This window comes from Emys orbicularis, chromosome 3 (genome assembly GCF_028017835.1).
Source record: "Emys orbicularis isolate rEmyOrb1 chromosome 3, rEmyOrb1.hap1, whole genome shotgun sequence".
NCBI lineage: Eukaryota > Metazoa > Chordata > Testudines > Emydidae > Emys > Emys orbicularis.
The window spans coordinates 80,029,537-80,042,455 of NC_088685.1; the positions used below are offsets into that span (position 1 = coordinate 80,029,537).

The window sequence follows — 12,919 nt, forward strand, 5'->3', positions numbered from 1 at the left end:
ATCTACACATGTCCTGTGGGTTATAAAGAACATTTATGCTTATTTATTCAGAGTGCATGTACTGTATGCAATACATAATTAATAACTGCAGAATGAATGATTGAGTATGACCTATTCATGATCAGAATGTTTGCACACTAATGAAGGAGATTAAAAAATGCAATTGCATCTGAGGAATTGAAGAGCTCTCTCTCACATTTGGTAACATCTGCTTTTTCAAAATTATATTCAAGGTTACATAGCCTTTTAAAATAAGACCTGAATCTTATGTTTGGATATCTTTTAAAAATCTTCTTTCTTAGTCTACAGCCATTCTGGTCATGATAAAATCATATTTAAGCATTTGTTCTAGAGTTATTAGTTATATATTGAATTCTTAAGTTTTAATAAAATGTATCTTCTTGTATTCATCAGACTTAAGCAGTACAGGGAGAGGATGTCCTGTATCAGCTATAGATAGAAGGGGAAAATCAAAGTGTGGGTAGGTGAAGGCATTCAAGACACTCAGTAGGGTGAGTAACAATACCGTTAATTGCTTCCTATTTTCACAAAGTACAAAATAAACAAAAATACAGACTCTGTTGTGCTGATGATTTGGTAGCAGAATAAACAAGAACTACTTGTAATATTGACAGAAATACTTGTGGATCCGAAAGTTGAGGTAGATTCATTTCACCCCTCTAGTTGCAAATCTCTAAATCCATTATTGATATCCTGTGTCCTAGCATGGACTCAATTCTACTCTTATGACCAAGGGGAATATTTAAAATGGCATCACCATTCCTGCAATTGCAGCTCTTTTTGGCCCTAGTTAATATCTCAATAAAGTTATATTTCGACAAAGGATATGTCTGCATTGCAAATGAAGGTGTGATTGTAGCCTAGATAAGTATACCCATGCTGGCTTTAATCTAGTTAGCATGGGTACATGAATAACAGTAGTAGTGGAGACATGGCAGCATGAGCTTCAGCGTGGATTCCTAACTTGAGTACAAGCCCTGCCACCACTTCTTCACTATTGTTGTTACTTGTGCTAGCTACATTAAAGCTAGTACAGTTGTGCCTCCCCATGCTACAATCATACCTTCATTTACAGTGTAGACATACTGTAGTGGGGTGGTCACCCTGCTCCTGCCCAGAGGTGCAAAAGCAGCCTTGGAGAGGGCCGGGGCTGAGAGAAAAACCTAGGCTGAGTGGGGAAGTAGCTGGGGCCACGCCTAAAGGGGCTGCTAGGCTGGAGCTAAGGCAGTGTCTCTCTAGCTGTTGAGAGGGATGGGCCTGGCTGCTGGGAGCTGAGCAGGGTACCTAGACTGGAGCAGGGCTGGGGAAAGGTCAGAGGAGCTGGGGCGCTCCGGCCTGGAAAACCCCCAGGCTGCAGGCCTTGCTAAAGGCCGGAAAAGGTACTGGGGTTGCAGAGGGCAGCTCAAGGGTCCAAAGGTCCAAACCCTCCTTGCCAATGATGAGTGGCAATTATACTGCAGTCTTCCCCAGTGAGCGGGGGCTAGACGGTGACTGGCAGTAGCCAAAAACTGAGGTGAGGTGGGGATAGGGGTTTGGGGGTTCCCTGGAGAGGAGAGACCCAGTGAGACTGTGGGGTACTTCAAGGGGAAGAACCCTAAGAGAAGGGGCACCGGGGTCTGGGAGGAACACCGGGGCCAGCGGCAAGTGAGACATTGGCCTGCGGAGGGCGCTCCTGAGTGGACAGCTGATTCCCAGGACGACCAGCAGGAGGTGCAGTCGGGTGAGTCGTCGCCTCACTACACATACCCAATGTCTTACTCCCTTGTCTCTATCAGGACTAGCCTCTTACAGATTTCCTAAAAAAAATTACCATAGCTGCCTCGATGGGTTGAAGATCTTGAATTTGTTTAACTCTTTGTCTTGATGTTTGATTTGATTGTCAGAATGGGTGTTTGTGACTCATCAGGTGCTCTTTATCTCAAATGTCAGTAGCTGGGTTTTCTTGTTTTTTGTCTAGTTTGATGGTCCAAGTCTTGCAGAAGTTGTAATTCTAACTTCATTTACTACAGACTTACATTCAGTGGAAGTTCCAAATTACCTGACCATTTACCTGATTGGTACTAATCCTTTAAGAGGGAAAAAGCTAGCTGTTTTGATATGAGCCCAAAGTAAGGAAACTTCTAACAAAGAGCTTTACTCCAGCCCAGATTTATTTAAAGCAGTCATCAGTGCCTGAGACAGTGGGCTTTAGCCAGTCTCTCTGGCCTGCTCAGGCACTAACTCTTCCAAGGCTTGCATTGTAATAGTTACAATCCCAGCTAGCTGTCCCAGACAGGGTCTCTTTCTCCTTGATCTCCAGAGAATCTCTCTCCTTCAACCTTCTCCAGAAGAACATCTCTCCTTCTGAGGGGCATGCTTTTATAACAGCTATAATTAATTCCGGTTGAAGTTCTTTTGTGCACACTGAGTCACTTTAATTCAGGGGTTGGCAACCTTTCAGAAGTGGTGTGCCGAGTCTTCATTTATTCACTCTAATTTAAGGTTTCACGTGCCAGTAATACATTTTAACATTTTTAGAAGGTCTCTTTCTCTAAGTCTATAATATATAACTAAACTATTGTTGTATGTAAAGTAAATAAGGTTTTTAAAATGTGTAAGAAGCTTCATTTAAAATTAAATTAAAATGCAGAGCCCCCTGGACCAGTGGCCAGGACCCAGGCAGTGTGAGTGCCACTGAAAATCAGCTTGTGTGCCACCTTTGGCATGCGTGCCACAGGTTGCCTACCCCTTCTTTAATTACTTTCCTCATCACTAATATGGGGTATATAAACCCATCACAAGACACTAAATAGAAAAATGCATATTAATTACACCTAAAATATTTGAGTAAACCTCCTAAACTATACACAAATGGCTCAACCAAAATAGACATTTAATAGCTCATTGGGTTTGTGACTACTACTGCAAAACTTTGCCCTGGAATACAAGTTTAAAAAAATAAAATTAAAAACAGTTATGTCATCACAAATTAATTCAGCAAAATAATGAAGTGGGCAGGTCTAGAAGACACAATGGTTAAAAAGCTGGAGCCACCAGTACATATACATTAGCACAATCACTGAGTTGCATCATGGGTAGCAGTACTGGGAGTTTAGGGGAAAATAGGCTTGTGTGGACAGGATGCCAGTTTAGTCACTCACAGAGGCTGTCTTTGCCTCTCTTTTCTAGAGGCAGTAGCCAAGGGAAGCCAAAGTTTTAAAGGTGTTGTGCCCAGGGCCGGCTCTGGCTTTTTTGCCGCCAACCGAGCCTGAGATCTGAGAATCTGTGTTTTACTCTTGTATTATCATGAGTAGAAAAGGTTCTGCAGGCTACATTTATACTTTGAGTTCCATCTCCATTGTCCTCAATGACACCTGTCAAGTCCTAATGTCAGCAGTTGATTTACACAAGTGTAACTGATGGGAACATAATAAGCAATTTAGTTGATGATGCCCAAGAAGGAGTAAAGCCCAGCTCACTCTTTTAACTGTGTTGTGTCTATAGGGCTAACAGAAGTAAAAAAAAAAGTTTTGTCACTAACGTGAGCAGATAACTCTGAATACAGAAAAGGGACTACTGAATAAAAAGTACACAGCCACTTTCCAGAGTATAAATCAACACAATCAGGTAGTGATATTGTAGGTCTTCTTACTGCAGGCTTCAGAAAATTAAATATATTGTTCAGACATAGCCTCTGAGTTAAAAATAAAAGCTGCTGTATTCTTCAGTTTTCTCCAAAAGAATAAACTGTTCTTGAAGAATAAGAGAAATAAATGGGCAACAGTATACAACAGAGAAAATGCATCAGCGAGATCAGAGGACAGAAAATTATTATGACTGTACTTGCATGCTTCCAGTTACAATTATCCTGCAGCCTGGTTCCAGATTCTTCTTGCTTTACAGCCTATTAAAAATTCTTTTGACAATATCCTTCCATATCTTTGTGCATTTTTTTCCTCAAAGGTCATCTGAAACAATCATTCAGGTCCCTTCAGTCATATTTAATGGTCAGTAGAATATTAAGAGGCAAGAGCTTCTCCTGAGGTTGACACCTATGATATGTGCCTCCCCGCTTCCTCACCCTTCCTCACCCAGTATTTGGAATGAGTGCAGAAGGCTCAGATGTTTCAACCAGCCCTGTTCAAGCAAAGCCCCTGGGATTGCGTTTAATTTCTCACAAGATGATGTATTCCATGCAACTCACTGTCCATCAGTGTAGGCATTTATTTCATGAGAAAATGTTCAATAGTATATTAGTGTAATTTTACTACATTGTTTATGATATGAACCTTGGATTTTGACATACCTGTATGAGCCATGCTAGTGAATTTCTGACAGGAAGCTAGAAAACAATACCTGTTTAAACGGATTGATTCTGAGCCTCTAAGTTGCAAGCAATATTTATAGTGCTAGAAATCTGGATTTTATAGCCATTAAACTTAAAGGGAGCGCAGCTTTAAGTCTCTTTTTAATTAGAAACCTTTTTCTTTAGCAAGAAGATGGGATGAAATCTCTTTGCTCTTGAAGTTCACATCGTTATTTGTTCTTCCCAAAGCATAGAGTGGCTTACTGAAGTCTGTGCATACAGTGACAATATTTTTTTTTACCATCAATACACCTTTAGGGAAAATATAATACAAGTTGCAAGATATTGGTGCTATGACTTCAGCAAGGATCTTTGAAACCTGCAGGTAAGCTTTAAATCTATATACTTATTTTAAACATGCAGATCTGAATCTCATTAAGGAGTAGAGTCAGCTATTAAGGAAGTATTTCCATTACAAATATACCAAAACATAACTCTTCCTTGAGGGTTTAATTGTTACATGTTAAAACCATAGTATGCGTCACAAACTATGTGAGGTTAGATACTATGGTGATGGATACTAAAGAAAATGATAAGCCACATATGTGGTGTGTTCTCTGCATTTTTCTGCAAGTGATGTGGGAAGAAAGCAAGGGTCTGCCCCACAAACCCTGGAAAAAACAAAACAACACAAACAACCATGGAACTTCTGAAAAAGATTTAAAGCAAAATGATTTGAAATTTATTCAGACTGTAACTTCTTTAGGGCAAGGACACATTCTCTCTCTCTCTCTCAATATGGCCTTGGTGTAGAAGACCACTGAAGTATGTGCTAAAGTGCTTTTCTGGAACACAGCGGGGTCCCTATGTGATACAAACCTTTAGTGATGATAATGTACTGTAATTAGTTTAATGAAATTGATTTCTCAATATTAAAAAGGACAATTAAATAATCACTAGAAACAAATAAGACCAAAGGTAGGATCATACCGAATATATGTGCATATTATTGAATATCTTTTTGCCTCAAATGGGAATTGTACTTGAGTAAGGGCCACAGAGCTTAGTATCTAGAAATCAAAGGTGAGTTATGCTGCCTAATCCTTTCATTTCAACAGCCCAGCCAAGACTCTCAGGATCTGATTCTTATTGATACTAAAGTCCCTTTACACTTCTATGGCTGCATAAAGGGACCTTAGAATGGGTGAAATTGCATTTTTACCCACTAAGGTCCCTTTACACTGCCAGAGTGGTGAAAAGAGGCCTTAGTATAAATGAAAAATAGGCTCTAGAAGTGTAATAAGATAAAGGCCCAACAAAGCCCAGCCACACTGCTAACTTGTGAAAAACGCTGTGTTGACCTAAAGATAAATCACTTTCAATTACCCGTGATGTGGATTTGAGGTCCACCTACAGTATTTTATGTTTTACACCAGGGAAATTACCAGTGTTGGCTTGTAACCTTTGTTTTAATAGAATAGGTTTGATAGACTAGAACTTTGGTTGCAGCGAACATAGCTTTAATTTGTTTCAGATATTCCTTGGATATAGTGGTTGGAATCAGAAAGAGGAAGAGCACCAAAATGACAGTTAATTTTAGCAATAAGGATTTTACTTCTAAGATATCAAGCTAGTTTGACATTGAATAAATTATTCACCACAATATTTAATAGCAGATGTTAAAATCTTTATAAATACCTAGAGATATTTACTTCCAAAAGGGCTAATGTACTTGTTTTATTTTATTCTATTTTTGTAATTGAATGTATCTTGAATCCAGAGTTAAGTACAGTATTCCCTAAAGACTGACTACTTTGGTCTGGATTTTCTCTACTTTAGAACACGCTAATCAATTAATTGTGCATTTCAGAAAACAAGTCTGTAGGGATGCTCTTAAGGGGGAGGTTTTGGTATTATGGTTCAAAATAGCAGTCTATTGCAGCATATTGCTAATTGGATTACACAGAATACTTACTACTCTGGCATTTTTCATTCAGTTTCATTTATAACAATGAGAGATGTGTTAAATAAACATTTTTTTCAGTTTTAATCTGCTAATATGGAACATAGCTGATATGGCAATGTTGAGGCACTAATCAGACAGATGTCATGAAGGAAAAATGAAAGAATGGAGCATTTTTTTGTCTGAGGTTTTCTGTGGTGGTGGCAGCTTGAGGCATCAAAACAGACTTTCTTGGATTTACTGACCTGACCAAGGGGATAGGTATGAGTATTGTGGGACCATTTAAGCCTTTTCTTTAATTTTAATGCTATTTCTCTGTATTTAAATAGACCTAAGAGTAAAATAAACACCAGCTTTGAAAAAAGATTTGTGAGTAATGTACAATTCTCAAAGGACAATAGGTGGATACAAGCCATTCCCTTTTAGGATAAACACCAAAAGCTAAGTTCTGCTTTAATTCATTTCTTGTGCTAGAAGTTTTCCTCTCCATGGAATGAAAGAAAAATTTTGTGTTCATTACCAGTATATGGTAATAACAAATCTATGGAATTAAATTTGAACAAGATTAGTTGAACTCATTTTAGCATTCAGGGTATGTATGTTTAAGTTTTTAGATGTGGTGATTTATTTTAGAAAAGTAAGAAATGACTGCTTGTAACAGTCTAACGATCACAGTACAATTTTGCCAGAGATCTCTGATTCAAAGAAGGCTCATCTTTCAGATGTGTGCTGTTGATATGCTAGTTATTTTACATGTAATAAGCAAACCGTACTCTTCACAACTAAACATAGGGTCAAATCCTTTACCTAGTGTAAATTAGCACAGCTACATTTAAGTCAATGGAGCTATGCTGATAAAAAACAGGTGAGGTTTTAGTTCACAATGTTTATGCAGACTATATTCTACCCAGCATATATTTTAAATGTGCAAGACAAAGCTCTGATTTTCCATTTGTGATGTCAATTTTGCACTTACAGCTAGTTCAGTAGATTGTTCTTTCAACAGTCAAATTAATGTGGACTAGTGGCTCACTGAATAACTGATGCCATAACAGGTGACAGAAATGCTGTGGGTGTTTTGCTTAGGTCTTAATGGGATTTTGCATTAAAAACTTTTGATCAAAGTGTGGAGTCATGGTGTGGAGATAAAAGAGCTTGCTAAAGAGAAAACTGGATCATCAAACCAGGAAACTAAGGGTCTGTTATACATGTTAATTTTTCTAGCTTTAAAGTGGTGTGATAGGCTGTTTGGAGCAGAGGTAGGTCTATCAATGGACTCTGCATGTCTGGTTAGAGTCAAACACCTATGAAGTGTGGGTTATTGAAACTGAAGTTATTGCAAAACAGAGATGCCACTTCAAGGCTCAGACATAAAAGGCAGAGGGCTTGTTTCATCCATACTCCCCAAAGTAACAGAATAAAAGGCTTGCTTCAGCTGTCATGCAGGCTGAGACTGTACCCAAATCTTCCTGTAGTTTCAACGTCTTTCCCTTCTTGGCTGCTGATTTAAAACTGCCACTGAGGAAACCTGCTACTAAAGCGGATTATCAGAATTCCTGTGCAGAGCTGCTGCAGACTCACTCCTCCCTCTTACCAACATTTTTGTTTGGATAACAGTTTTAGCTCCTTTCCAGCAGTGCTTAAGTGGTCTGAAAAAAGTTAAGGATCTATCATAATCTGGGAACAGGACATTTTGTTAAACAATGCTTAAAGTGTCCCCCTCAGCAACCAAGCTTGGTGGTGTGTGTGTGTGTTTTATTTATTTTTTTGTCCTGTGCAACTCCTTGTTACCTTCCAACCCCTGCCCTGCCCCTCCTGACCAGCATTTTTAGCATTGCCTCCCAGCCAGAAGCTGAATAGGAGCCGTTCGCTCCATCACATAGCGTTATGTGAATGTTAGCAACCAAGGTCTGGTTTGGGAACTTTACTGGAGTGTGAGAGGTATGAATATATGTTTGGTAAGACTATCAAATATAAGATCTCAAAATATGTTAATATAAAGTCCATGCATATGAAATAATGAAGAACTTTTTTCCTCTTAGGTGTCTTGGTCCAGAAATAAAAGTACATTTAAAATGTAGATCAGTGTAAGTGAATGGACCAAATTCAATTCTGCCGGAAGCAGTGCAACTCCAGTTAGGACATATAAATCTAGGGAGGAAAGCACTAAAACCAATATACATGAGAAACCATGCAAGAGTTGAGCAGAGTACTACTCCCCAGAAAAGATATGTAGGGGCTATTGTAGAAAGAGTTTGTAACCCAACCCACCAGCCCAGCATGTGGTTTCAGTAACAGAGGCAAATCGGGATACTGAAATGTTCCAAAACCATAGAATACAAAGCAAAATCAGTAAAACTGTCACTCTTCAAGGCATAGATACAATACCATCAAGAATAGTGTGTTCCATTTTGGTAATTTTTTCATAAAGTATATTTTTGCACAGGGGTGTGTCTTTCCAATATAGGGGAACCAAAATTTCAACTATAGGTTTTAGAAATAAGCACAATAAATGAAAGGCTGAAGAATTTGAGCTTTTAGTCACTTCAGAGAGCAGTAGATTTGGAAGTGACCTAAGTGAATGAACACTTGCTTTCCTGTTTTGTGTACTAGTACATGTGTCCCCTAACATTCCATTGACTTCAATGGAATGTTAATGGAAGACAGCAGCACTGGAGGTGTGGTGGAGGACCAATAGTGAAAGATTCAACAATTTGTGCCATGAGTAAAATAGAATGTTTCATAGATTGTTACTTCTGTTTCTCACCAGGAACTCTAGGGTGGTTTGGAATTACATGTTGTTAAGAGATGCTCTTTAATGTAGTAGTCTGTCATTGTATAGATTCCTCATAGTCATTTAGTATAGTATAGATGTTAGGATTATAGGCTGGATTCGTGTTTCTGATGGAAGCATGTAGTATTCAGAGAGAAATACATAAGACCATGACTATACAAAATGTATTGATGTCATGGGACGAACCAAATTCATTGCTGGTCGTGAAGGGATAGTGTCAATGGATGAATTTGGTTCACACACTTTACCAAAGATGGAATTGGGTGTATTCACAATCTGTGGCTCTTCAATTTTAATGCACTTCTTACTGTGCTGGATTACTTGCTGTAGAAAGCATTATATTACAGAGACAGCATATACTTTTTAAATACAGAATTTTCTCTGTGCTGAATCTTACAAACACATATCTTCTTACTGTTCATCGAGTATTTTATTGTCATGGCAACAAAGATTCAAAGCAAAGTAGCAGGTACAGTAATCACAAAGGCATTAAAATGAACAATAGCCAATATATAAGCTATTTGGAAGGGAGCCTGGTCTAACGGCCAGGATTACATGGAATAATAAAAAACAAAAGTAAAAGGATGACAACGACACACTGAGGCATCACATATTAGAACCTGAGCTATCGAGTAAATATTGTCATCCAGAGCTTTTCAGAGTCACCTGCTGAAGCTAAATTTGTTCATATTTGGAAAAGTAGTTTGTAATGTGCCCTACTTACTCAGTAAAGTGTATTTATTGCTAAGGATGTCACTGAAGTGTGCTGTTCTACAATCCAGTACAAAATGGGAAATACCTTACTAATCTCATTATTGGTGAGCTGTATAATCAAGAACCCAAATATAAAAGCACTGATATAAAAAAGTGTGGAGCAGCACAATACTCAATAAACGTCACCATCAGTGTGATTGAACACCTGAAAATTCAGGGAGTTGAGGAGGTGCTAAGTAGAACTTAGCAAGCTCCAAATATCTGAGTTTTGATTAATGCACCACTAACGCCATCTGATTATCAAGACAAATCATTACATTAGTACCTACAGGACACAACCAGGAACAGAACCATGTTGTGCTAGGCACTGTACAAACTTGCTAGTGGAAAGTACTCAAAGAAGGTAGAAGGATAGGAACAATGGCTCTGTGGTACCAAATCCTTTACCCATAGATGACCCTCTTTCCCAAGTCTATGGTGATTGTGCTGGCAGACCCAGGAGTAGAGCTGGTTAAATAATGGATTAGTTGGCTCATTGGCCTTTCCAGGAAAAAAATTGTTTTAGGTTGAACTGAAAATTAATTTTTAATTTTTTGGCAAACCATAACGTTGAAGATAATTTATTTTGGGTCAAACAAAATGTTTAATTTGACCTGGAACAAAAATATTACTTAGATTTTGATTGGTTTTTACATTTAATTAAAAAAAAATATTTGAAAGAAATTTTGAAAATCAAAATGTTTCATTTTGAAAATGGCAAAACAAAATATTTTGATTTGGGGGGGGGGGAGGAAGGGGAGAGAAAGGTGGGGCCCAACATAAAGAATTTGGCAAAACTAACATGAATTATGACATATTTTGGTGAGCTGAATCTTCCTTTTGTTGTTGTTGTTGTTGTTGTTGTGTCCAGGAAAGAGTTTTGCTGAAAAATTTTGCTCTGCTCTTCTCATATTGCTCTGTGTGGCACCTATTGACTTAAAATAACTTGCAGAATTGCACCTTTTTTGCTCATGATAAAACTCATTAAAATTGTTCCTTTAAAGAGCAGTGGAAGAAACCTTTCAATATAGTGCTCGTCTTTTAGGGCTGGTATTCACATTAAGGAAACTTGCATATTTGACACAATTGCATGCCACTTAATATCATTTGTTTACCAAAAATAATTTAGATACTGAATAGGGTGGTAGCCTATTTGAATATTACAATACTGAGTTATAAATGCATGCCAAATTTGTGTGATATCTAGGGAAAGGACCTATTGTGAGTTATCAAGGAAGGATAATGTCTCTGCATAATCTAAACACCATGGCAACCATCAACAGATTTCTAGACACAATTTAATCGTATCATGGAACAATTGCCTTGATGGTGTGCTTGACATTATGAAATGCAGCTTAGGAGAAACAGGCTTTAGAAAATGAGAAAACAAGAATTCTTCGTAATTCCCATTCCAGTATTAAATATTTTGAATAGTCTAATATGTACCTCTAAATTTCTATGGTACTATGTGTTCCTGAAACAGCTCTATGGCTCCAGCAGCAAATGTTGCAGATTGAAAAGAAAAATTATAATAGGATATACTGTACTATATTGGATATGAGCACTTAAGGCTACACCTCAGTTTGGTGAGACCCTGTGCAAAGTAACGTCTGCTGTCTACTCTAGCATGTATCCCACATAGATCCCTCCCCTCCTTACCACCAATGGTCTCCCTACAGCTTCTACTCACCGTGCTCTGGTCATAGCTTGAGAATTCAGAATAGACTCCGCTAAGAGGCCACGGGGGTGCCAGAGGCCTGTGATGGAAAAGAGAGGGGTTGAGCTTATTTTGTAAGTCTATGTGGGGTTGGGACCAGTTGTTCTTGTGGCAGGACTGGCCATGATCAAAAGGATAGGGACATAGCATGGGTATTATCCACAATTAATAGACTATATACTACTATTCTGTAACAATATTTATTTTCATGCTATTTTTGAAATCTAATAAAGCAGGTAAACATAAAAATAATGATGATAAGAAAAGGTCCATCTTCCCAGACCATAAAGAACAGGAAGTTTTATTGTTGTAGACAAAGAGCTAATTTGGGATATAACTATATCCATGAGGAAAACTTAATCAACTTCCTGAAAATAGAATAGCAAAGATCTTTATACATCCTGTCTTGTGCTATGATTTAATCAGAGCTTACAAGCTAAGTAAGCAGTATTGACACATTCAAAAATCATGAGTTATGCACCCCAAAATAATTAGATAAAAAACCACCAGTAAGTCCAAAACTTGAAGGGTTGGAATGTGAGGGGAACATGGGAAACTGCAGTATGATCAAAGGAAACACGAGAGGGAATATAGAAGGGAAATCTAATAAACAACTCAGATGTCTATATACTCATACAAGAAATTTGGAGAATAAACAGGAAGAATTAGAAATACTAGTGAATAATCACAAATACAATAGTGGTGGCATCACAGAAACTTGGTGGGATAATTCATGACTGGAATATTCAAATTGAAGGGTACAGTTTTTTCTGGAAGAACAGGCTGAGAAAAAAGGGAAGAGGTGTGGGTGGCCTTGTGTATCAAAGATGTATATACTTGCACTGAGGCTGAGATAGAAGTGGGAGGCAGACCTGTTGAAAGACTCTGGGTAAGGATAAAAGGGTTAAAAGAACGAGGTGATGTCATGGTAGGCCTCTAGTATAGACCACCTAACCAGGAAGAAGAGGTGGATGAGTTGTTTTTTAAACAACTAACAAAATCATCCAAAACACAGGACTTGGTGGTGATGGGGAACTTCTACTACCCAGACATCTGTTGGGAAAATAATATAGCAGGGTACAGATTATCCCACAAGTTCTTGGAATGCATTGGAGACAACTTTTTTATTACAGAAGGTAAAGAACGTGACTAGGGCAGAGGCTATTATTGATTTGATCTGACAAACAGGGAAGAACTACCTGACAATCTGAAGGTGGAAATCAGCTGGGATGAAAGTGATTGTGAAATGATAGAGTTCATGATTATAAGGAATGATAGGAGGGAAAACAGCCAAATAAAGACTTCAAGAAGGTGGACTTTAGCAAATGCAGAGAATTGGTAGGTAAGATCCCAAGTCTAAGGGAAAAAAGAGTTGGCAGTTTTTTT

General features: G+C 38.2%; 1 protein-coding gene across 1 annotated transcript in view; it reads left to right on the top strand.

Annotated features, from left to right (window-relative positions):
- The window catches only part of GRIK2 (glutamate ionotropic receptor kainate type subunit 2), a 591,009-nt gene that overhangs the window by 74,284 nt on the left and 503,806 nt on the right, over positions 1-12,919 (top strand). The window lies entirely within an intron of this gene.